General features: G+C 41.6%; 39 pseudogenes; all 39 read right to left on the reverse strand.

The window, feature by feature from the left end:
- Positions 1–103: 103 nt before the first annotated feature.
- On the reverse strand, positions 104–222 carry LOC134598160 (5S ribosomal RNA; annotated as a pseudogene).
- Positions 223–447: 225 nt separating this feature from the next.
- LOC134597362 (5S ribosomal RNA) lies at positions 448–566 on the reverse strand (annotated as a pseudogene).
- Positions 567–700: 134 nt separating this feature from the next.
- Positions 701–819, reverse strand: LOC134588231 (5S ribosomal RNA; annotated as a pseudogene).
- A 134-nt stretch (positions 820–953) lies between these two features.
- On the reverse strand, positions 954–1,072 carry LOC134598349 (5S ribosomal RNA; annotated as a pseudogene).
- A 225-nt stretch (positions 1,073–1,297) lies between these two features.
- On the reverse strand, positions 1,298–1,416 carry LOC134592818 (5S ribosomal RNA; annotated as a pseudogene).
- Positions 1,417–2,310: 894 nt separating this feature from the next.
- LOC134597977 (5S ribosomal RNA) lies at positions 2,311–2,429 on the reverse strand (annotated as a pseudogene).
- A 225-nt stretch (positions 2,430–2,654) lies between these two features.
- Positions 2,655–2,773, reverse strand: LOC134596265 (5S ribosomal RNA; annotated as a pseudogene).
- A 984-nt stretch (positions 2,774–3,757) lies between these two features.
- LOC134594291 (5S ribosomal RNA) lies at positions 3,758–3,876 on the reverse strand (annotated as a pseudogene).
- Positions 3,877–4,344: 468 nt separating this feature from the next.
- LOC134594292 (5S ribosomal RNA) lies at positions 4,345–4,463 on the reverse strand (annotated as a pseudogene).
- A 225-nt stretch (positions 4,464–4,688) lies between these two features.
- On the reverse strand, positions 4,689–4,807 carry LOC134598161 (5S ribosomal RNA; annotated as a pseudogene).
- Positions 4,808–5,032: 225 nt separating this feature from the next.
- Positions 5,033–5,151, reverse strand: LOC134597363 (5S ribosomal RNA; annotated as a pseudogene).
- A 134-nt stretch (positions 5,152–5,285) lies between these two features.
- On the reverse strand, positions 5,286–5,404 carry LOC134588242 (5S ribosomal RNA; annotated as a pseudogene).
- A 1,896-nt stretch (positions 5,405–7,300) lies between these two features.
- On the reverse strand, positions 7,301–7,419 carry LOC134597989 (5S ribosomal RNA; annotated as a pseudogene).
- Positions 7,420–7,644: 225 nt separating this feature from the next.
- LOC134596266 (5S ribosomal RNA) lies at positions 7,645–7,763 on the reverse strand (annotated as a pseudogene).
- Positions 7,764–7,897: 134 nt separating this feature from the next.
- Positions 7,898–8,016, reverse strand: LOC134597149 (5S ribosomal RNA; annotated as a pseudogene).
- Positions 8,017–8,909: 893 nt separating this feature from the next.
- LOC134598001 (5S ribosomal RNA) lies at positions 8,910–9,028 on the reverse strand (annotated as a pseudogene).
- Positions 9,029–9,253: 225 nt separating this feature from the next.
- Positions 9,254–9,372, reverse strand: LOC134597333 (5S ribosomal RNA; annotated as a pseudogene).
- A 134-nt stretch (positions 9,373–9,506) lies between these two features.
- LOC134592830 (5S ribosomal RNA) lies at positions 9,507–9,625 on the reverse strand (annotated as a pseudogene).
- Positions 9,626–9,850: 225 nt separating this feature from the next.
- Positions 9,851–9,969, reverse strand: LOC134598013 (5S ribosomal RNA; annotated as a pseudogene).
- Positions 9,970–10,194: 225 nt separating this feature from the next.
- LOC134596267 (5S ribosomal RNA) lies at positions 10,195–10,313 on the reverse strand (annotated as a pseudogene).
- A 225-nt stretch (positions 10,314–10,538) lies between these two features.
- LOC134595120 (5S ribosomal RNA) lies at positions 10,539–10,657 on the reverse strand (annotated as a pseudogene).
- An 893-nt stretch (positions 10,658–11,550) lies between these two features.
- Positions 11,551–11,669, reverse strand: LOC134596268 (5S ribosomal RNA; annotated as a pseudogene).
- Positions 11,670–11,894: 225 nt separating this feature from the next.
- Positions 11,895–12,013, reverse strand: LOC134596270 (5S ribosomal RNA; annotated as a pseudogene).
- A 134-nt stretch (positions 12,014–12,147) lies between these two features.
- Positions 12,148–12,266, reverse strand: LOC134594628 (5S ribosomal RNA; annotated as a pseudogene).
- Positions 12,267–12,491: 225 nt separating this feature from the next.
- LOC134596271 (5S ribosomal RNA) lies at positions 12,492–12,610 on the reverse strand (annotated as a pseudogene).
- Positions 12,611–12,835: 225 nt separating this feature from the next.
- On the reverse strand, positions 12,836–12,954 carry LOC134596273 (5S ribosomal RNA; annotated as a pseudogene).
- Positions 12,955–13,088: 134 nt separating this feature from the next.
- On the reverse strand, positions 13,089–13,207 carry LOC134594629 (5S ribosomal RNA; annotated as a pseudogene).
- Positions 13,208–13,432: 225 nt separating this feature from the next.
- Positions 13,433–13,551, reverse strand: LOC134596981 (5S ribosomal RNA; annotated as a pseudogene).
- A 225-nt stretch (positions 13,552–13,776) lies between these two features.
- LOC134592841 (5S ribosomal RNA) lies at positions 13,777–13,895 on the reverse strand (annotated as a pseudogene).
- Positions 13,896–14,454: 559 nt separating this feature from the next.
- Positions 14,455–14,573, reverse strand: LOC134598104 (5S ribosomal RNA; annotated as a pseudogene).
- Positions 14,574–14,960: 387 nt separating this feature from the next.
- On the reverse strand, positions 14,961–15,079 carry LOC134588712 (5S ribosomal RNA; annotated as a pseudogene).
- A 1,145-nt stretch (positions 15,080–16,224) lies between these two features.
- On the reverse strand, positions 16,225–16,343 carry LOC134596531 (5S ribosomal RNA; annotated as a pseudogene).
- A 134-nt stretch (positions 16,344–16,477) lies between these two features.
- On the reverse strand, positions 16,478–16,596 carry LOC134592853 (5S ribosomal RNA; annotated as a pseudogene).
- Positions 16,597–16,821: 225 nt separating this feature from the next.
- On the reverse strand, positions 16,822–16,940 carry LOC134598024 (5S ribosomal RNA; annotated as a pseudogene).
- A 225-nt stretch (positions 16,941–17,165) lies between these two features.
- LOC134592866 (5S ribosomal RNA) lies at positions 17,166–17,284 on the reverse strand (annotated as a pseudogene).
- Positions 17,285–17,762: 478 nt separating this feature from the next.
- Positions 17,763–17,881, reverse strand: LOC134594630 (5S ribosomal RNA; annotated as a pseudogene).
- A 468-nt stretch (positions 17,882–18,349) lies between these two features.
- Positions 18,350–18,468, reverse strand: LOC134589452 (5S ribosomal RNA; annotated as a pseudogene).
- Positions 18,469–18,693: 225 nt separating this feature from the next.
- Positions 18,694–18,812, reverse strand: LOC134596078 (5S ribosomal RNA; annotated as a pseudogene).
- A 467-nt stretch (positions 18,813–19,279) lies between these two features.
- On the reverse strand, positions 19,280–19,398 carry LOC134589322 (5S ribosomal RNA; annotated as a pseudogene).
- Between the last annotated feature and the right edge of the window lie 868 nt (positions 19,399–20,266).

Genomic DNA, 20,266 nt, shown 5'->3' on the forward strand with positions numbered 1-20,266 from the left:
GAAATAAACAAAAGCTTACGGCACCTGAGGTTCCTAGTTGGTCTCCCATAGGGAAACAAGTGGTCTGATAATGACATCATAATGCAAAAAAGAAATAAACAAAAGCTTACGGCACCTGAGGTTCCTAGTTGGTCTCCCATACAAGTACTAACCAGGCCCGAGTCTGGATGGCTTCCGAGATCTGACGAGATCAGGCATTTTCAGACTGGTACGGCTGTAAGTGAAATTAAGAGAATGCGATCTCGCTAATGTTGGTAGAATATCAAACTCTGGTTGCGACAAAAGACAAGACGCTTCTGGATAGGGAAAAAAGTGGTCTGATTATGACATCATAATGCAAAAAAGAAATAAACAAAAGCTTACGGCACCTGAGGTTCCTAGTTGGTCTCCCATAGGGAAAAAAGTGGTCTGATTATGATATCATAATGCAAAAAAGAAATAAACAAAAGCTTACGGCACCTGAGGTTCCTTGTTGGTCTCCCATACAAGTACTAACCAGGCCCGAGTCTGGATGGCATCCGAGATCTGACGAGATCAGGCATTTTCAGACTGGTATGGCCGTAAGTGAAATTAAGAGAATGCGATCTCGCTAATGTTGGTAGAATATCAAACTCTGGTTGCGACAAAAGACAAGACGCTTCTGGATAGGGAAAAAAGTGGTCTGATTATGACATCATAATGCAAAAAAGAAATAAACAAAAGCTTACGGCACCTGAGGTTCCTAGTTGGTCTCCCATACAAGTACTAACCAGGCCCAAGTCTGGATGGCTTCCGAGATCTGACGAGATCAGGAATTTTCAGACTGGTATGGCCGTAAGTGAAATTAAGAGAATGCGATCTCGTTAATGTTGGTAGAATATCAAACTCTGGTTGCGACAAAAGACAAGATGCTTCTGGATAGGGAAAAAAGTGGTCTGATTATGACATCATAATGCAAAAAAGAAATAAACAAAAGCTTACGGCACCTGAGGTTCCTAGTTGGTCTCCCATACAAGTACTAACCAGGCCCGAGTCTGGATGGCTTCCAAGATCTGACGAGATCAGGCATTTTCAGACTGGTATGGCTGTAAGTGAAACTAAGAGAATGCGATCTCGCTAATGTTGGTAGAATATCAAACTCTGGTTGCGACAAAAGACAAGACGCTTCTGGATAGGGAAAAAAGTGGTCTGATTATGACATCATAATGCAAAAAAGAAATAAACAAAAGCTTACGGCACCTGAGGTTCCTAGTTGGTCTCCCATAGGGAAAAAAGTGGTCTGATTATGACATCATAATGCAAAAAAGAAATAAACAAAAGCTTACGGCACCTGAGGTTCCTAGTTGGTCTCCCATACAAGTACTAACCAGGCCCGAGTCTGGATGGCTTCCGAGATCTGACGAGATCAGGCATTTTCAGACTGGTATGGCCGTAAGTGAAATTAAGTGAATGCGATCTCGCTAATGTTGGTAGAATATCAAACTCTGGTTGCGACAAAAGACAAGACGCTTCTGGATAGGGAAAAAAGTGGTCTGATTATGACATCATAATGCAAAAAAGAAATAAACAAAAGCTTACGGCACCTGAGGTTCCTAGTTGGTCTCCCATAGGGAAAAAAAGTGGTCTGATTATGACATCATAATGCAAAAAAGAAATAAACAAAAGCTTACGGCACCTGAGGTTCCTAGTTGGTCTCCCATACAAGTACTAACCAGGCCCGAGTCTGGATGGCTTCCGAGATCTGGCATTTTCAGACTGGTATGGCCGTAATTGAAACTAAGAGAATGCGATCTCGCTAATGTTGGTAGAATATCAAACTCTGGTTGCGACAAAAGACAAGACGCTTCTGGATAGGGAAAAAAGTGGTCTGATTATGACATCATAATGCAAAAAAGAAATAAACAAAAGCTTACGGCACCTGAGGTTCCTAGTTGGTCTCCCATAGGGAAAAAAGTCGTCTGATTATGATATCATAATGCAAAAAAGAAATAAACAAAAGCTTACGGCACCTGAGGTTCCTAGTTGGTCTCCCATACAAGTACTAACCAGGCCCGAGTCTGGATGGCTTCCGAGATCTGACATTTTCAGACTGGTATGGCCGTAAGTGAAATTAAGAGAATGCGATCTCGCTAATGTTGGTAGAATATAAAACTCTGGTTGCGACAAAAGACAAGACGCTTCTGGATAGGGAAAAAAGTGGTCTGATTATGACATCATAATGCAAAAAAGAAATAAACAAAAGCTTACGGCACCTGAGGTTCCTAGTTGGTCTCCCATAGGGAAAAAAGTGGTCTGATTATGACATCATAATGCAAAAAAGAAATAAACAAAAGCTTACGGCACCTGAGGTTCCTAGTTGGTCTCCCATACAAGTACTAACCAGGCCCAAGTCTGGATGGCTTCCGAGATCTGACGAGATCAGGCATTTTCAGACTGGTATGGCCGTAAGTGAAACTAAGAGAATGCGATCTCGCTAATGTTGGTAGAATATCAAACTCTGGTTGCGACAAAAGACAAGACGCTTCTGGATAGGGAAAAAAGTGGTCTGATTATGACATCATAATGCAAAAAAGAAATAAACAAAAGCTTACGGCACCTGAGGTTCCTAGTTGGTCTCCCATAGGGAAAAAAGTGGTCTGATTATGACATCATAATGCAAAAAAGAAATAAACAAAAGCTTACGGCACCTGAGGTTCCTAGTTGGTCTCCCATACAAGTACTAACCAGGCCCAAGTCTGGATGGCTTACGAGATCTGACGAGATCAGGCATTTTCAGACTGGTATGGCCGTAAGTGAAACTAAGAGAATGCGATCTCGCTAATGTTGGTAGAATATCAAACTCTGGTTGCGACAAAAGACAAGACGCTTCTGGATAGGGAAAAAAGTGGTCTGATTATGACATCATAATGCAAAAAAGAAATAAACAAAAGCTTACGGCACCTGAGGTTCCTAGTTGGTCTCCCATAGGGAAAAAAGTCGTCTGATTATGATATCATAATGCAAAAAAGAAATAAACAAAAGCTTACGGCACCTGAGGTTCCTAGTTGGTCTCCCATACAAGTACTAACCAGGCCCGAGTCTGGATGGCTTCCGAGATCTGACATTTTCAGACTGGTATGGCCGTAAGTGAAATTAAGAGAATGCGATCTCGCTAATGTTGGTAGAATATCAAACTCTGGTTGCGACAAAAGACAAGACGCTTCTGGATAGGGAAAAAAGTGGTCTGATTATGACATCATAATGCAAAAAAGAAATAAACAAAAGCTTACGGCACCTGAGGTTCCTAGTTGGTCTCCCATAGGGAAAAAAGTCGTCTGATTATGATATCATAATGCAAAAAAGAAATAAACAAAAGCTTACGGCACCTGAGGTTCCTAGTTGGTCTCCCATACAAGTACTAACCAGGCCCGAGTCTGGATGGCTTCCGAGATCTGACATTTTCAGACTGGTATGGCCGTAAGTGAAATTAAGAGAATGCGATCTCGCTAATGTTGGTAGAATATCAAACTCTGGTTGCGACAAAAGACAAGACGCTTCTGGATAGGGAAAAAAGTGGTCTGATTATGACATCATAATGCAAAAAAGAAATAAACAAAAGCTTACGGCACCTGAGGTTCCTAGTTGGTCTCCCATAGGGAAAAAAGTGGTCTGATTATGACATCATAATGCAAAAAAGAAATAAACAAAAGCTTACGGCACCTGAGGTTCCTAGTTGGTCTCCCATAGGGAAAAAAGTGGTCTGATTATGATATCATAATGCAAAAAAGAAATAAACAAAAGCTTACGGCACCTGAGGTTCCAAGTTGGTCTCCCATACAAGTACTAACCAGGCCCGAGTCTGGATGGCTTCCGAGATCTGACGAGATCAGGCATTTTCAGACTGGTATGGCCGTAAGTGAAACTAAGAGAATGCGATCTCGCTAATGTTGGTAGAATATCAAACTCTGGTTGCGACAAAAGACAAGACGCTTCTGGATAGGGAAAAAAGTGGTCTGATTATGACATCATAATGCAAAAAAGAAATAAACAAAAGCTTACGGCACCTGAGGTTCCTAGTTGGTCTCCCATACAAGTACTAACCAGGCCCGAGTCTGGATGGCTTCCGAGATCTGACATTTTCAGACTGGTATGGCCGTAAGTGAAATTAAGAGAATGCGATCTCGCTAATGTTGGTAGAATATCAAACTCTGGTTGCGACAAAAGACAAGACGCTTCTGGATAGGGAAAAAAGTGGTCTGATTATGACATCATAATGCAAAAAAGAAATAAACAAAAGCTTACGGCACCTGAGGTTCCTAGTTGGTCTCCCATAGGGAAAAAAGTGGTCTGATTATGACATCATAATGCAAAAAAGAAATAAACAAAAGCTTACGGCACCTGAGGTTCCAAGTTGGTCTCCCATACAAGTACTAACCAGGCCCGAGTCTGGATGGCTTCCGAGATCTGACGAGATCAGGCATTTTCAGACTGGTATGGCCGTAAGTGAAACTAAGAGAATGCGATCTCGCTAATGTTGGTAGAATATCAAACTCTGGTTGCGACAAAAGACAAGACGCTTCTGGATAGGGAAAAAAGTGGTCTGATTATGACATCATAATGCAAAAAAGAAATAAACAAAAGCTTACGGCACCTGAGGTTCCTAGTTGGTCTCCCATAGGGAAACAAGTGGTCTGATAATGACATCATAATGCAAAAAAGAAATAAACAAAAGCTTACGGCACCTGAGGTTCCTAGTTGGTCTCCCATACAAGTACTAACCAGGCCCGAGTCTGGATGGCTTCCGAGATCTGACGAGATCAGGCATTTTCAGACTGGTACGGCTGTAAGTGAAATTAAGAGAATGCGATCTCGCTAATGTTGGTAGAATATCAAACTCTGGTTGCGACAAAAGACAAGACGCTTCTGGATAGGGAAAAAAGTGGTCTGATTATGACATCATAATGCAAAAAAGAAATAAACAAAAGCTTACGGCACCTGAGGTTCCTAGTTGGTCTCCCATAGGGAAAAAAGTGGTCTGATTATGATATCATAATGCAAAAAAGAAATAAACAAAAGCTTACGGCACCTGAGGTTCCTTGTTGGTCTCCCATACAAGTACTAACCAGGCCCGAGTCTGGATGGCATCCGAGATCTGACGAGATCAGGCATTTTCAGACTGGTATGGCCGTAAGTGAAATTAAGAGAATGCGATCTCGCTAATGTTGGTAGAATATCAAACTCTGGTTGCGACAAAAGACAAGACGCTTCTGGATAGGGAAAAAAGTGGTCTGATTATGACATCATAATGCAAAAAAGAAATAAACAAAAGCTTACGGCACCTGAGGTTCCTAGTTGGTCTCCCATACAAGTACTAACCAGGCCCAAGTCTGGATGGCTTCCGAGATCTGACGAGATCAGGAATTTTCAGACTGGTATGGCCGTAAGTGAAATTAAGAGAATGCGATCTCGTTAATGTTGGTAGAATATCAAACTCTGGTTGCGACAAAAGACAAGATGCTTCTGGATAGGGAAAAAAGTGGTCTGATTATGACATCATAATGCAAAAAAGAAATAAACAAAAGCTTACGGCACCTGAGGTTCCTAGTTGGTCTCCCATAGGGAAAAAAGTGGTCTGATTATGACATCATAATGCAAAAAAGAAATAAACAAAAGCTTACGGCACCTGAGGTTCCTAGTTGGTCTCCCATACAAGTACTAACCAGGCCCGAGTCTGGATGGCTTCCGAGATCTGGCATTTTCAGACTGGTATGGCCGTAATTGAAACTAAGAGAATGCGATCTCGCTAATGTTGGTAGAATATCAAACTCTGGTTGCGACAAAAGACAAGACGCTTCTGGATAGGGAAAAAAGTGGTCTGATTATGACATCATAATGCAAAAAAGAAATAAACAAAAGCTTACGGCACCTGAGGTTCCTAGTTGGTCTCCCATAGGGAAAAAAGTCGTCTGATTATGATATCATAATGCAAAAAAGAAATAAACAAAAGCTTACGGCACCTGAGGTTCCTAGTTGGTCTCCCATACAAGTACTAACCAGGCCCGAGTCTGGATGGCTTCCGAGATCTGACATTTTCAGACTGGTATGGCCGTAAGTGAAATTAAGAGAATGCGATCTCGCTAATGTTGGTAGAATATAAAACTCTGGTTGCGACAAAAGACAAGACGCTTCTGGATAAGGAAAAAAGTGGTCTGATTATGACATCATAATGCAAAAAAGAAATAAACAAAAGCTTACGGCACCTGAGGTTCCTAGTTGGTCTCCCATAGGGAAAAAAGTGGTCTGATTATGACATCATAATGCAAAAAATAAATAAACAAAAGCTTACGGCACCTGAGGTTCCTAGTTGGTCTCCCATACAAGTACTAACCAGGCCCAAGTCTGGATGGCTTACGAGATCTGGCATTTTCAGACTGGTATGGCCGTAAGTGAAACTAAGAGAATGCGATCTCGCTAATGTTGGTAGAATATCAAACTCTGGTTGCGACAAAAGACAAGACGCTTCTGGATAGGGAAAAAAGTGGTCTGATTATGACATCATAATGCAAAAAAGAAATAAACAAAAGCTTACGGCACCTGAGGTTCCTAGTTGGTCTCCCATAGGGAAAAAAAGTGGTCTGATTATGACATCATAATGCAAAAAAGAAATAAACAAAAGCTTACGGCACCTGAGGTTCCTAGTTGGTCTCCCATACAAGTACTAACCAGGCCCGAGTCTGGATGGCTTCCGAGATCTGGCATTTTCAGACTGGTATGGCCGTAATTGAAACTAAGAGAATGCGATCTCGCTAATGTTGGTAGAATATCAAACTCTGGTTGCGACAAAAGACAAGACGCTTCTGGATAGGGAAAAAAGTGGTCTGATTATGACATCATAATGCAAAAAAGAAATAAACAAAAGCTTACGGCACCTGAGGTTCCTAGTTGGTCTCCCATAGGGAAAAAAGTCGTCTGATTATGATATCATAATGCAAAAAAGAAATAAACAAAAGCTTACGGCACCTGAGGTTCCTAGTTGGTCTCCCATACAAGTACTAACCAGGCCCGAGTCTGGATGGCTTCCGAGATCTGACATTTTCAGACTGGTATGGCCGTAAGTGAAATTAAGAGAATGCGATCTCGCTAATGTTGGTAGAATATAAAACTCTGGTTGCGACAAAAGACAAGACGCTTCTGGATAGGGAAAAAAGTGGTCTGATTATGACATCATAATGCAAAAAAGAAATAAACAAAAGCTTACGGCACCTGAGGTTCCTAGTTGGTCTCCCATAGGGAAAAAAGTGGTCTGATTATGACATCATAATGCAAAAAAGAAATAAACAAAAGCTTACGGCACCTGAGGTTCCTAGTTGGTCTCCCATACAAGTACTAACCAGGCCCAAGTCTGGATGGCTTCCGAGATCTGACGAGATCAGGCATTTTCAGACTGGTATGGCCGTAAGTGAAACTAAGAGAATGCGATCTCGCTAATGTTGGTAGAATATCAAACTCTGGTTGCGACAAAAGACAAGACGCTTCTGGATAGGGAAAAAAGTGGTCTGATTATGACATCATAATGCAAAAAAGAAATAAACAAAAGCTTACGGCACCTGAGGTTCCTAGTTGGTCTCCCATAGGGAAAAAAGTGGTCTGATTATGACATCATAATGCAAAAAAGAAATAAACAAAAGCTTACGGCACCTGAGGTTCCTAGTTGGTCTCCCATACAAGTACTAACCAGGCCCAAGTCTGGATGGCTTACGAGATCTGACGAGATCAGGCATTTTCAGACTGGTATGGCCGTAAGTGAAACTAAGAGAATGCGATCTCGCTAATGTTGGTAGAATATCAAACTCTGGTTGCGACAAAAGACAAGACGCTTCTGGATAGGGAAAAAAGTGGTCTGATTATGACATCATAATGCAAAAAAGAAATAAACAAAAGCTTACGGCACCTGAGGTTCCTAGTTGGTCTCCCATACAAGTACTAACCAGGCCCGAGTCTGGATGGCTTCCGAGATCTGACGAGATCAGGCATTTTCAGACTGCTATGGCCGTAAGTGAAATTAAGAGAATGCGATCTCGCTAATGTTGGTAGAATATCAAACTCTGGTTGCGACAAAAGACAAGACGCTTCTGGATAGGGAAAAAAGTGGTCTGATTATGACATCATAATGCAAAAAAGAAATAAACAAAAGCTTACGGCACCTGAGGTTCCTAGTTGGCCTCCCATAGGGAAAAAAGTGGTCTGATTATGACATCATAATGCAAAAAAGAAATAAACAAAAGCTTACGGCACCTGAGGTTCCTAGTTGGTCTCCCATACAAGTACTAACCAGGCCCGAGTCTGGATGGCTTCCGAGATCTGGCATTCTCAGACTGGTATGGCCGTAAGTGAAATTAAGAGAATGCGATCTCGCTAATGTTGGTAGAATATCAAACTCTGGTTGCGACAAAAGACAAGACGCTTCTGGATAGGGAAAAAAGTGGTCTGATTATGACATCATAATGCAAAAAAGAAATAAACAAAAGCTTACGGCAATTGAGGTTCCTAGTTGGTCTCCCATAGGGAAAAAAGTGGTCTGATTATGACATCATAATGCAAAAAAGAAATAAACAAAAGCTTACGGCACCTGAGGTTCCTAGTTGGTCTCCCATACAAGTACTAACCAGGCCCGAGTCTGGATGGCTTCCGAGATCTGACATTTTCAGACTGGTATGGCCGTAAGTGAAATTAAGAGAATGCGATCTCGCTAATGTTGGTAGAATATAAAACTCTGGTTGCGACAAAAGACAAGACGCTTCTGGATAGGGAAAAAAGTGGTCTGATTATGACATCATAATGCAAAAAAGAAATAAACAAAAGCTTACGGCACCTGAGGTTCCTAGTTGGCCTCCCATAGGGAAAAAAGTGGTCTGATTATGACATCATAATGCAAAAAAGAAATAAACAAAAGCTTACGGCACCTGAGGTTCCTAGTTGGTCTCCCATACAAGTACTAACCAGGCCCAAGTCTGGATGGCTTCCGAGATCTGACGAGATCAGGCATTTTCAGACTGGTATGGCCGTAAGTGAAACTAAGAGAATGCGATCTCGCTAATGTTGGTAGAATATCAAACTCTGGTTGCGACAAAAGACAAGACGCTTCTGGATAGGGAAAAAAGTGGTCTGATTATGACATCATAATGCAAAAAAGAAATAAACAAAAGCTTACGGCACCTGAGGTTCCTAGTTGGTCTCCCATAGGGAAAAAAGTGGTCTGATTATGACATCATAATTCAAAAAAGAAATAAACAAAAGCTTACGGCACCTGAGGTTCCTAGTTGGTCTCCCATACAAATACTAACCAGGCCCAAGTCTGGATGGCTTCCAAGATCTGACGAGATCAGGCATTTTCAGACTGGTATGGCCGTAAGTGAAACTAAGCGAATGCGATCTCGCTAATGTTGGTAGAATATCAAACTCTGGTTGCGACAAAAGACAAGACGCTTCTGGATAGGGAAAAAAGTGGTCTGATTATGACATCATAATGCAAAAAAGAAATAAACAAAAGCTTACGGCACCTGAGGTTCCTAGTTGGTCTCCCATACAAGTACTAACCAGGCCCGAGTCTGGATGGCTTCCGAGATCTGACGAGATCAGGCATTTTCAGACTGGTATGGCCGTAAGTGAAATTAAGTGAATGCGATCTCGCTAATGTTGGTAGAATATCAAACTCTGGTTGCGACAAAAGACAAGACGCTTCTGGATAGGGAAAAAAGTGGTCTGATTATGACATCATAATGCAAAAAAGAAATAAACAAAAGCTTACGGCACCTGAGGTTCCTAGTTGGTCTCCCATAGGGAAAAAAGTGGTCTGATTATGACATCATAATGCAAAAAAGAAATAAACAAAAGCTTACGGCACCTGAGGTTCCTAGTTGGTCTCCCATACAAGTACTAACCAGGCCCAAGTCTGGATGGCTTCCGAGATCTGACGAGATCAGGCATTTTCAGACTGGTATGGCCGTAAGTGAAACTAAGAGAATGCGATCTCGCTAATGTTGGTAGAATATCAAACTCTGGTTGCGACAAAAGACAAGACGCTTCTGGATAGGGAAAAAAGTGGTCTGATTATGACATCATAATGCAAAAAAGAAATAAACAAAAGCTTACGGCACCTGAGGTTCCTAGTTGGTCTCCCATAGGGAAAAAAGTGGTCTGATTATGACATCATAATGCAAAAAAGAAATAAACAAAAGCTTACGGCACCTGAGGTTCCTAGTTGGTCTCCCATACAAGTACTAACCAGGCCCAAGTCTGGATGGCTTACGAGATCTGACGAGATCAGGCATTTTCAGACTGGTATGGCCGTAAGTGAAACTAAGAGAATGCGATCTCGCTAATGTTGGTAGAATATCAAACTCTGGTTGCGACAAAAGACAAGACGCTTCTGGATAGGGAAAAAAGTGGTCTGATTATGACATCATAATGCAAAAAAGAAATAAACAAAAGCTTACGGCACCTGAGGTTCCTAGTTGGTCTCCCATAGGGAAAAAAGTGGTCTGATTATGACATCATAATGAAAAAAAGAAATAAACAAAAGCTTACGGCACCTGAGGTTCCTAGTTGGTCTCCCATACAAGTACTGACCAGGCCCGAGTCTGGATGGCTTCCGAGATCTGACGAGATCAGGCATTTTCAGACTGGTATGGCCGTAAGTGAAATTAAGTGAATGCGATCTCGCTAATGTTGGTAGAATATCAAACTCTGGTTGCGACAAAAGACAAGACGCTTCTGGATAGGGAAAAAAGTGGTCTGATTATGACATCATAATGCAAAAAAGAAATAAACAAAAGCTTACGGCACCTGAGGTTCCTAGTTGGTCTCCCATAGGGAAAAAAGTGGTCTGATTATGACATCATAATGCAAAAAAGAAATAAACAAAAGCTTACGGCACCTGAGGTTCCTAGTTGGTCTCCCATACAAGTACTAACCAGGCCCGAGTCTGGATGGCTTCCGAGATCTGGCATTTTCAGACTGGTATGGCCGTAATTGAAACTAAGAGAATGCGATCTCGCTAATGTTGGTAGAATATCAAACTCTGGTTGCGACAAAAGACAAGACGCTTCTGGATAGGGAAAAAAGTGGTCTGATTATGACATCATAATGCAAAAAAGAAATAAACAAAAGCTTACGGCACCTGAGGTTCCTAGTTGGTCTCCCATAGGGAAAAAAGTCGTCTGATTATGATATCATAATGCAAAAAAGAAATAAACAAAAGCTTACGGCACCTGAGGTTCCTAGTTGGTCTCCCATACAAGTACTAACCAGGCCCGAGTCTGGATGGCTTCCGAGATCTGACATTTTCAGACTGGTATGGCCGTAAGTGAAATTAAGAGAATGCGATCTCGCTAATGTTGGTAGAATATAAAACTCTGGTTGCGACAAAAGACAAGACGCTTCTGGATAAGGAAAAAAGTGGTCTGATTATGACATCATAATGCAAAAAAGAAATAAACAAAAGCTTACGGCACCTGAGGTTCCTAGTTGGTCTCCCATAGGGAAAAAAGTGGTCTGATTATGACATCATAATGCAAAAAATAAATAAACAAAAGCTTACGGCACCTGAGGTTCCTAGTTGGTCTCCCATACAAGTACTAACCAGGCCCAAGTCTGGATGGCTTACGAGATCTGACGAGATCAGGCATTTTCAGACTGGTATGGCCGTAAGTGAAACTAAGAGAATGCGATCTCGCTAATGTTGGTAGAATATCAAACTCTGGTTGCGACAAAAGACAAGACGCTTCTGGATAGGGAAAAAAGTGGTCTGATTATGACATCATAATGCAAAAAAGAAATAAACAAAAGCTTACGGCACCTGAGGTTCCTAGTTGGTCTCCCATAGGGAAAAAAGTGGTCTGATTATGACATCATAATGCAAAAAAGAAATAAACAAAAGCTTACGGCACCTGAGGTTCCTAGTTGGTCTCCCATACAAGTACTAACCAGGCCCAAGTCTGGATGGCTTACGAGATCTGACGAGATCAGGCATTTTCAGACTGGTATGGCCGTAAGTGAAACTAAGAGAATGCGATCTCGCTAATGTTGGTAGAATATCAAACTCTGGTTGCGACAAAAGACAAGACGCTTCTGGATAGGGAAAAAAGTGGTCTGATTATGACATCATAATGCAAAAAAGAAATAAACAAAAGCTTACGGCACCTGAGGTTCCTAGTTGGTCTCCCATACAAGTACTAACCAGGCCCGAGTCTGGATGGCTTCCGAGATCTGACGAGATCAGGCATTTTCAGACTGGTATGGCCGTAAGGGAAATTAAGTGAATGCAATCTCACTAATGTTGGTAGAATATCAAACTCTGGTTGCGACAAAAGACAAGACGCTTCTGGATAGGGAAAAAAGTGGTCTGATTATGACATCATAATGCAAAAAAGAAATAAACAAAAGCTTACGGCACCTGAGGTTCCTAGTTGGTCTCCCATAGGGAAAAAAGTGGTCTGATTATGACATCATAATGCAAAAAATAAATAAACAAAAGCTTACGGCACCTGAGGTTCCTAGTTGGTCTCCCATACAAGTACTAACCAGGCCCAAGTCTGGATGGCTTACGAGATCTGACGAGATCAGGCATTTTCAGACTGGTATGGCCGTAAGTGAAACTAAGAGAATGCGATCTCGCTAATGTTGGTAGAATATCAAACTCTGGTTGCGACAAAAGACAAGACGCTTCTGGATAGGGAAAAAAGTGGTCTGATTATGACATCATAATGCAAAAAAGAAATAAACAAAAGCTTACGGCACCTGAGGTTCCTAGTTGGTCTCCCATAGGGAAAAAAGTGGTCTGATTATGACATCATAATGCAAAAAAGAAATAAACAAAAGCTTACGGCACCTGAGGTTCCTAGTTGGTCTCCCATACAAGTACTAACCAGGCCCAAGTCTGGATGGCTTACGAGATCTGACGAGATCAGGCATTTTCAGACTGGTATGGCCGTAAGTGAAACTCAGAGAATGCGATCTCGCTAATGTTGGTAGAATATCAAACTCTGGTTGCGACAAAAGACAAGACGCTTCTGGATAGGGAAAAAAGTGGTCTGATTATGACATCATAATGCAAAAAAGAAATAAACAAAAGCTTACGGCACCTGAGGTTCCTAGTTGGTCTCCCATACAAGTACTAACCAGGCCCGAGTCTGGATGGCTTCCGAGATCTGACGAGATCAGGCATTTTCAGACTGGTATGGCCGTAAGGGAAATTAAGTGAATGCAATCTCGCTAATGTTGGTAGAATATCAAACTCTGGTTGCGACAAAAGACAAGACGCTTCTGGATAGGGAAAAAAGTGGTCTGATTATGACATCATAATGCAAAAAAGAAATAAACAAAAGCTTACGGCACCTGAGGTTCCTAGTTGGTCTCCCATAGGGAAAAAAGTGGTCTGATTATGACATCATAATGCAAAAAAGAAATAAACAAAAGCTTACGGCACCTGAGGTTCCTAGTTGGTCTCCCATACAAGTACTAACCAGGCCCGGGTCTGGATGGCTTCCGAGATCTGACAAGATCAGGCATTTTCAGACTGGTATGGCCGTAAGTGAAATTAAGTGAATGCGATCTCGCTAATGTTGGTAGAATATCAAACTCTGGTTGCGACAAAAGACAAGACGCTTCTGGATAGGGAAAAAAGTGGTCTGATTATGACATCATAATGCAAAAAAGAAATAAACAAAAGCTTACGGCACCTGAGGTTCCTAGTTGGTCTCCCATAGGGAAAAAAGTGGTCTGATTATGACATCATAATGCAAAAAAGAAATAAACAAAAGCTTACGGCACCTGAGGTTCCTAGTTGGTCTCCCATACAAGTACTAACCAGGCCCGAGTCTGGATGGCTTCCGAGATCTGACGAGATCAGGCATTTTCAGACTGGTATGGCCGTAAGTGAAACTAAGAGAATGCGATCTCGCTAATGTTGGTAGAATATCAAACTCTGGTTGCGACAAAAGACAAGACGCTTCTGGATAGGGAAAAAAGTGGTCTGATTATGACATCATAATGCAAAAAAGAAATAAACAAAAGCTTACGGCACCTGAGGTTCCTAGTTGGTCTCCCATAGGGAAAAAAGTCGTCTGATTATGATATCATAATGCAAAAAAGAAATAAACAAAAGCTTACGGCACCTGAGGTTCCTAGTTGGTCTCCCATACAAGTACTAACCAGGCCCGAGTCTGGATGGCTTCCGAGATCTGGCATTTTCAGACTGGTATGGCTGTAAGTGAAATTAAGAGAATGCGATCTCGCTAATGTTGGTAGAATATCAAACTCTGGTTGCGACAAAAGACAAGACGCTTCTGGATAGGGAAAAAAGTGGTCTGATTATGACATCATAATGCAAAAAAGAAATAAACAAAAGCTTACAGCACCTGAGGTTCCTAGTTGGTCTCCCATAGGGAAAAAAGTGGTCTGATTATGATATCATAATGCAAAAAAGAAATAAACAAAAGCTTACGGCATCTGAGGTTCCTTGTTGGTCTCCCATACAAGTACTAACCAGGCCCGAGTCTGGATGGCTTCCGAGATCTGACGAGATCAGGCATTTTCAGACTGGTATGGCCGTAAGTGAAATTAAGAGAATGCGATCTCGCTAATGTTGGTAGAATATCAAACTTTGGTTGCGACAAAAGACAAGACGCTTCTGGATAGGGAAAAAAGTGGTCTGATTATGACATCATAATGCAAAAAAGAAATAAACAAAAGCTTACGGCACCTGAGGGTCCTAGTTGGTCTCCCATACAAGTACTAACCAGGCCCGAGTCTGGATGGCTTCCGAGATTTGACGAGATCAGGCATTTTCAGACTGGTATAGCAGTAAGTGAAGTTAAGAGAATGCGATCTCGCTAATGTTGGTAGAATATCAAACTCTGGTTGTGACAAAAGACAAGACGCTTCTGGATAGGGAAAAAAGTGGTCTGATTATGACATCATAATGCAAAAAAGAAATAAACAAAAGCTTACGGCACCTGAGGTTCCTAGTTGGTCTCCCATACAAGTACTAACCAGGCCCGAGTCTGGATGGCTTCCTAGATCTGACGAGATCAGGCATTTTCAGACTGCTATGGCCGTAAGTGAAATTAAGAGAATGCGATCTCGCTAATGTTGGTAGAATATCAAACTCTGGTTGCGACAAAAGACAAGACGCTTCTGGATAGGGAAAAAAGTGGTCTGATTATGACATCATAATGCAAAAAAGAAATAAACAAAAGCTTACGGCACCTGAGGTTCCTAGTTGGTCTCCCATACAAGTACTAACCAGGCCTGAGTCTGGATGGCTTCCGAGATTTGACAAGATCAGGCATTTTCAGACTGGTATAGCAGTAAGTGAAATTAAAAGAATGCGTTCTCGCTAATGTTGGTAGAATATCAAACTCTGGTTGCGACAAAAGACAAGACGCTTCTGGATAGGGAAAAAAGTGGTCTGATTATGACATCATAATGCAAAAAAGAAATAAACAAAAGCTTACGGCACCTGAGGTTCCTAGTTGGCCTCCCATAGGGAAAAAAGTGGTCTGATTATGACATCATAATGCAAAAAAGAAATAAACAAAAGCTTACGGCACCTGAGGTTCCTAGTTGGTCTCCCATACAAGTACTAACCAGGCCCGAGTCTGGATGGCTTCCGAGATCTGGCATTCTCAGACTGGTATGGCCGTAAGTAAAATTAAGAGAATGCGATCTCGCTAATGTTGGTAGAATATCAAACTCTGGTTGCGACAAAAGACAAGACGCTTCTGGATAGGGAAAAAAGTGGTCTGATTATGACATCATAATGCAAAAAAGAAATAAACAAAAGCTTACGGCAATTAGGTTCCTAGTTGGTCTCCCATAGGGAAAAAAGTGGTCTGATTATGACATCATAATGCAAAAAAGAAATAAACAATAGCTTACGGCACCTGAGGTTCCTAGTTGGTCTCCCATACAAGTACTAACCAGGCCCGAGTCTGGATGGCTTCCGAGATCTGACATTTTCAGACTGGTATGGCCGTAAGTGAAATTAAGAGAATGCGATCTCGCTAATGTTGGTAGAATATAAAACTCTGGTTGCGACAAAAGACAAGACGCTTCTGGATAGGGAAAAAAGTGGTCTGATTATGACATCATAATGCAAAAAAGAAATAAACAAAAGCTTACGGCACCTGAGGTTCCTAGTTGGCCTCCCATAGGGAAAAAAGTGGTCTGATTATGACATCATAATGCAAAAAAGAAATAAACAAAAGCTTACGGCACCTGAGGTTCCTAGTTGGTCTCCCATACAAGTACTAACCAGGCCCAAGTCTGGATGGCTTCCGAGATCTGACGAGATCAGGCATTTTCAGACTGCTATGGCCGTAAGTGAAACTAAGAGAATGCGATCTCGCTAATGTTGGTAGAATATCAAACTCTGGTTGCGACAAAAGACAAGACGCTTCTGGATAGGGAAAAAAGTGGTCTGATTATGACATCATAATGCAAAAAAGAAATAAACAAAAGCTTACGGCACCTGAGGTTCCTAGTTGGTCTCCCATACAAGTACTAACCAGGCCCGAGTCTGGATGGCTTCCGAGATCTGACGAGATCAGGCATTTTCAGACTGGTATGGCCGTAAGTGAAATTAAGTGAATGCGATCTCGCTAATGTTGGTAGAATATCAAACTCTGGTTGCGACAAAAGACAAGACTCTTCTGGATAGGGAAAAAAGTGGTCTGATTATGACATCATAATGCAAAAAAGAAATAAACAAAAGCTTACGGCACCTGAGGTTCCTAGTTGGTCTCCCATAGGGAAAAAAGTGGTCTGATTATGACATCATAATGCAAAAAAGAAATAAACAAAAGCTTACGGCACCTGAGGTTCCTAGTTGGTCTCCCATACAAGTACTAACCAGGCCCAAGTCTGGATGGCTTCCGAGATCTGACGAGATCAGGCATTTTCAGACTGGTATGGCCGTAAGTGAAATTAAGTGAATGCGATCTCGCTAATGTTGGTAGAATATCAAACTCTGGTTGCGACAAAAGACAAGACGCTTCTGGATAGGGAAAAAAGTGGTCTGATTATGACATCATAATGCAAAAAAGAAATAAACAAAAGCTTACGGCACCTGAGGTTCCTAGTTGGTCTCCCATAGGGAAAAAAGTGGTCTGATTATGACATCATAATGCAAAAAAGAAATAAACAAAAGCTTACGGCACCTGAGGTTCCTAGTTGGTCTCCCATACAAGTACTAACCAGGCCCGAGTCTGGATGGCTTCCGAGATCTGACGAGATCAGGCATTTTCAGACTGGTATGGCCGTAAGTGAAACTAAGAGAATGCGATCTCGCTAATGTTGGTAGAATATCAAACTCTGGTTGCGACAAAAGACAAGACGCTTCTGGATAGGGAAAAAAGTGGTCTGATTATGACATCATAATGCAAAAAAGAAATAAACAAAAGCTTACGGCACCTGAGGGTCCTAGTTGGTCTCCCATACAAGTACTAACCAGGCCCGAGTCTGGATGGCTTCCGAGATTTGACAAGATCAGGCATTTTCAGACTGGTATAGCAGTAAGTGAAATTAAGAGAATGCGTTCTCGCTAATGTTGGTAGAATATCAAACTCTGGTTGCGACAAAAGACAAGACGCTTCTGGATAGGGAAAAAAGTGGTCTGATTATGACATCATAATGCAAAAAAGAAATAAACAAAAGCTTACGGCACCTGAGGTTCCTAGTTGGCCTCCCATAGGGAAAAAAGTGGTCTGATTATGACATCATAATGCAAAAAAGAAATAAACAAAAGCTTACGGCACCTGAGGTTCCTAGTTGGTCTCCCATACAAGTACTAACCAGGCCCGAGTCTGGATGGCTTCCGAGATCTGACGAGATCAGGCATTTTCAGACTGGTATGGCCGTAAGGGAAATTAAGAGAATGCGATCTCGCTAATGTTGGTAGAATATCAAACTCTGGTTGCGACAAAAGACAAGACGCTTCTGGATAGGGAAAAAAGTGGTCTGATTATGACATCATAATGCAAAAAAGAAATAAACAAAAGCTTACGGCACCTGAGGTTCCTAGTTGGTCTCCCATAGGGAAAAAAATGGTCTGATTATGACATCATAATGCAAAAAAGAAATAAACAAAAGCTTACGGCACCTGAGGTTCCTAGTTGGTCTCCCATACAAGTACTAACCAGGCCCGAGTCTGGATGGCTTCCGAGATCTGACATTTTCAGACTGGTATGGCCGTAAGTGAAATTAAGAGAATGCGATCTCGCTAATGTTGGTAGAATATCAAACTCTGGTTGCGACAAAAGACAAGACGCTTCTGGATAGGGAAAAAAGTGGTCTGATTATGACATCATAATGCAAAAAAGAAATAAACAAAAGCTTACGGCACCTGAGGTTCCTAGTTGGTCTCCCATACAAGTACTAACCAGGCCCAAGTCTGGATGGCTTCTGAGATCTGACGAGATCAGGCATTTTCAGACTGGTATGGCCGTAAGTGAAACTAAGAGAATGCGATCTCGCTAATGTTGGTAGAATATCAAACTCTGGTTGCGACAAAAGACAAGACGCTTCTGGATAGGGAAAAAAGTGGTCTGATTATGACATCATAATGCAAAAAATAAATAAACAAAAGCTTACGGCACCTGAGGTTCCTAGTTGGTCTCCCATAGGGAAAAAAGTGGTCTGATTATGACATCATAATGCAAAAAAGAAATAAACAAAAGCTTACGGCACCTGAAGTTTCTAGTTGGTCTCCCATACAAGTACTAACCAGGCCCGAGTCTGGATGGCTTCCGAGATCTGACGAGATCAGGCATTTTCAGACTGGTATGGCCGTAAGTGAAATTAAGAGAATGCATCTCGCTAATGTTGGTAGAATATCAAACTCTGGTTGCGACAAAAGACAAGACGCTTCTGGATAGGGAAAAAAGTGGTCTGATTATGACATCATAATGCAAAAAAGAAATAAACAAAAGCTTACGGCACCTGAGGTTCCTAGTTGGTCTCCCATAGGGAAAAAAGTGGTCTGATTATGACATCATAATGCAAAAAAGAAATAAACAAAAGCTTACGGCACCTGAGGTTCCTAGTTGGTCTCCCATACAAGTACTAACCAGGCCCGAGTCTGGATGGCTTCCGAGATCTGACATTTTCAGACTGGTATGGCCGTAAGTGAAACTAAGAGAATGCGATCTCGCTAATGTTGGTAGAATATCAAACTCTGGTTGCGACAAAAGACAAGACGCTTCTGGATAGGGAAAAAAGTGGTCTGATTATGACATCATAATGCAAAAAAGAAATAAACAAAAGCTTACGGCACCTGAGGTTCCTAGTTGGTCTCCCATACAAGTACTAACCAGGCCCGAGTCTGGATGGCTTCCGAGATTTGACAAGATCAGGCATTTTCAGACTGGTATAGCAGTAAGTGAAATTAAAAGAATGCGTTCTCGCTAATGTTGGTAGAATATCAAACTCTGGTTGCGACAAAAGACAAGACGCTTCTGGATAGGGAAAAAAGTGGTCTGATTATGACATCATAATGCAAAAAAGAAATAAACAAAAGCTTACGGCACCTGAGGTTCCTAGTTGGCCTCCCATAGGGAAAAAAGTGGTCTGATTATGACATCATAATGCAAAAAAGAAATAAACAAAAGCTTACGGCACCTGAGGTTCCTAGTTGGTCTCCCATACAAGTACTAACCAGGCCCGAGTCTGGATGGCTTCCGAGATCTGGCATTCTCAGACTGGTATGGCCGTAAGTGAAATTAAGAGAATGCGATCTCGCTAATGTTGGTAGAATATCAAACTCTGGTTGCGACAAAAGACAAGACGCTTCTGGATAGGGAAAAAAGTGGTCTGATTATGACATCATAATGCAAAAAAGAAATAAACAAAAGCTTACGGCAATTAGGTTCCTAGTTGGTCTCCCATAGGGAAAAAAGTGGTCTGATTATGACATCATAATGCAAAAAAGAAATAAACAATAGCTTACGGCACCTGAGGTTCCTAGTTGGTCTCCCATACAAGTACTAACCAGGCCCGAGTCTGGATGGCTTCCGAGATCTGACATTTTCAGACTGGTATGGCCGTAAGTGAAATTAAGAGAATGCGATCTCGCTAATGTTGGTAGAATATAAAACTCTGGTTGCGACAAAAGACAAGACGCTTCTGGATAGGGAAAAAAGTGGTCTGATTATGACATCATAATGCAAAAAAGAAATAAACAAAAGCTTACGGCACCTGAGGTTCCTAGTTGGCCTCCCATAGGGAAAAAAGTGGTCTGATTATGACATCA

Source organism: Pelobates fuscus, chromosome 2, assembly GCF_036172605.1.
Source record: "Pelobates fuscus isolate aPelFus1 chromosome 2, aPelFus1.pri, whole genome shotgun sequence".
NCBI lineage: Eukaryota > Metazoa > Chordata > Amphibia > Anura > Pelobatidae > Pelobates > Pelobates fuscus.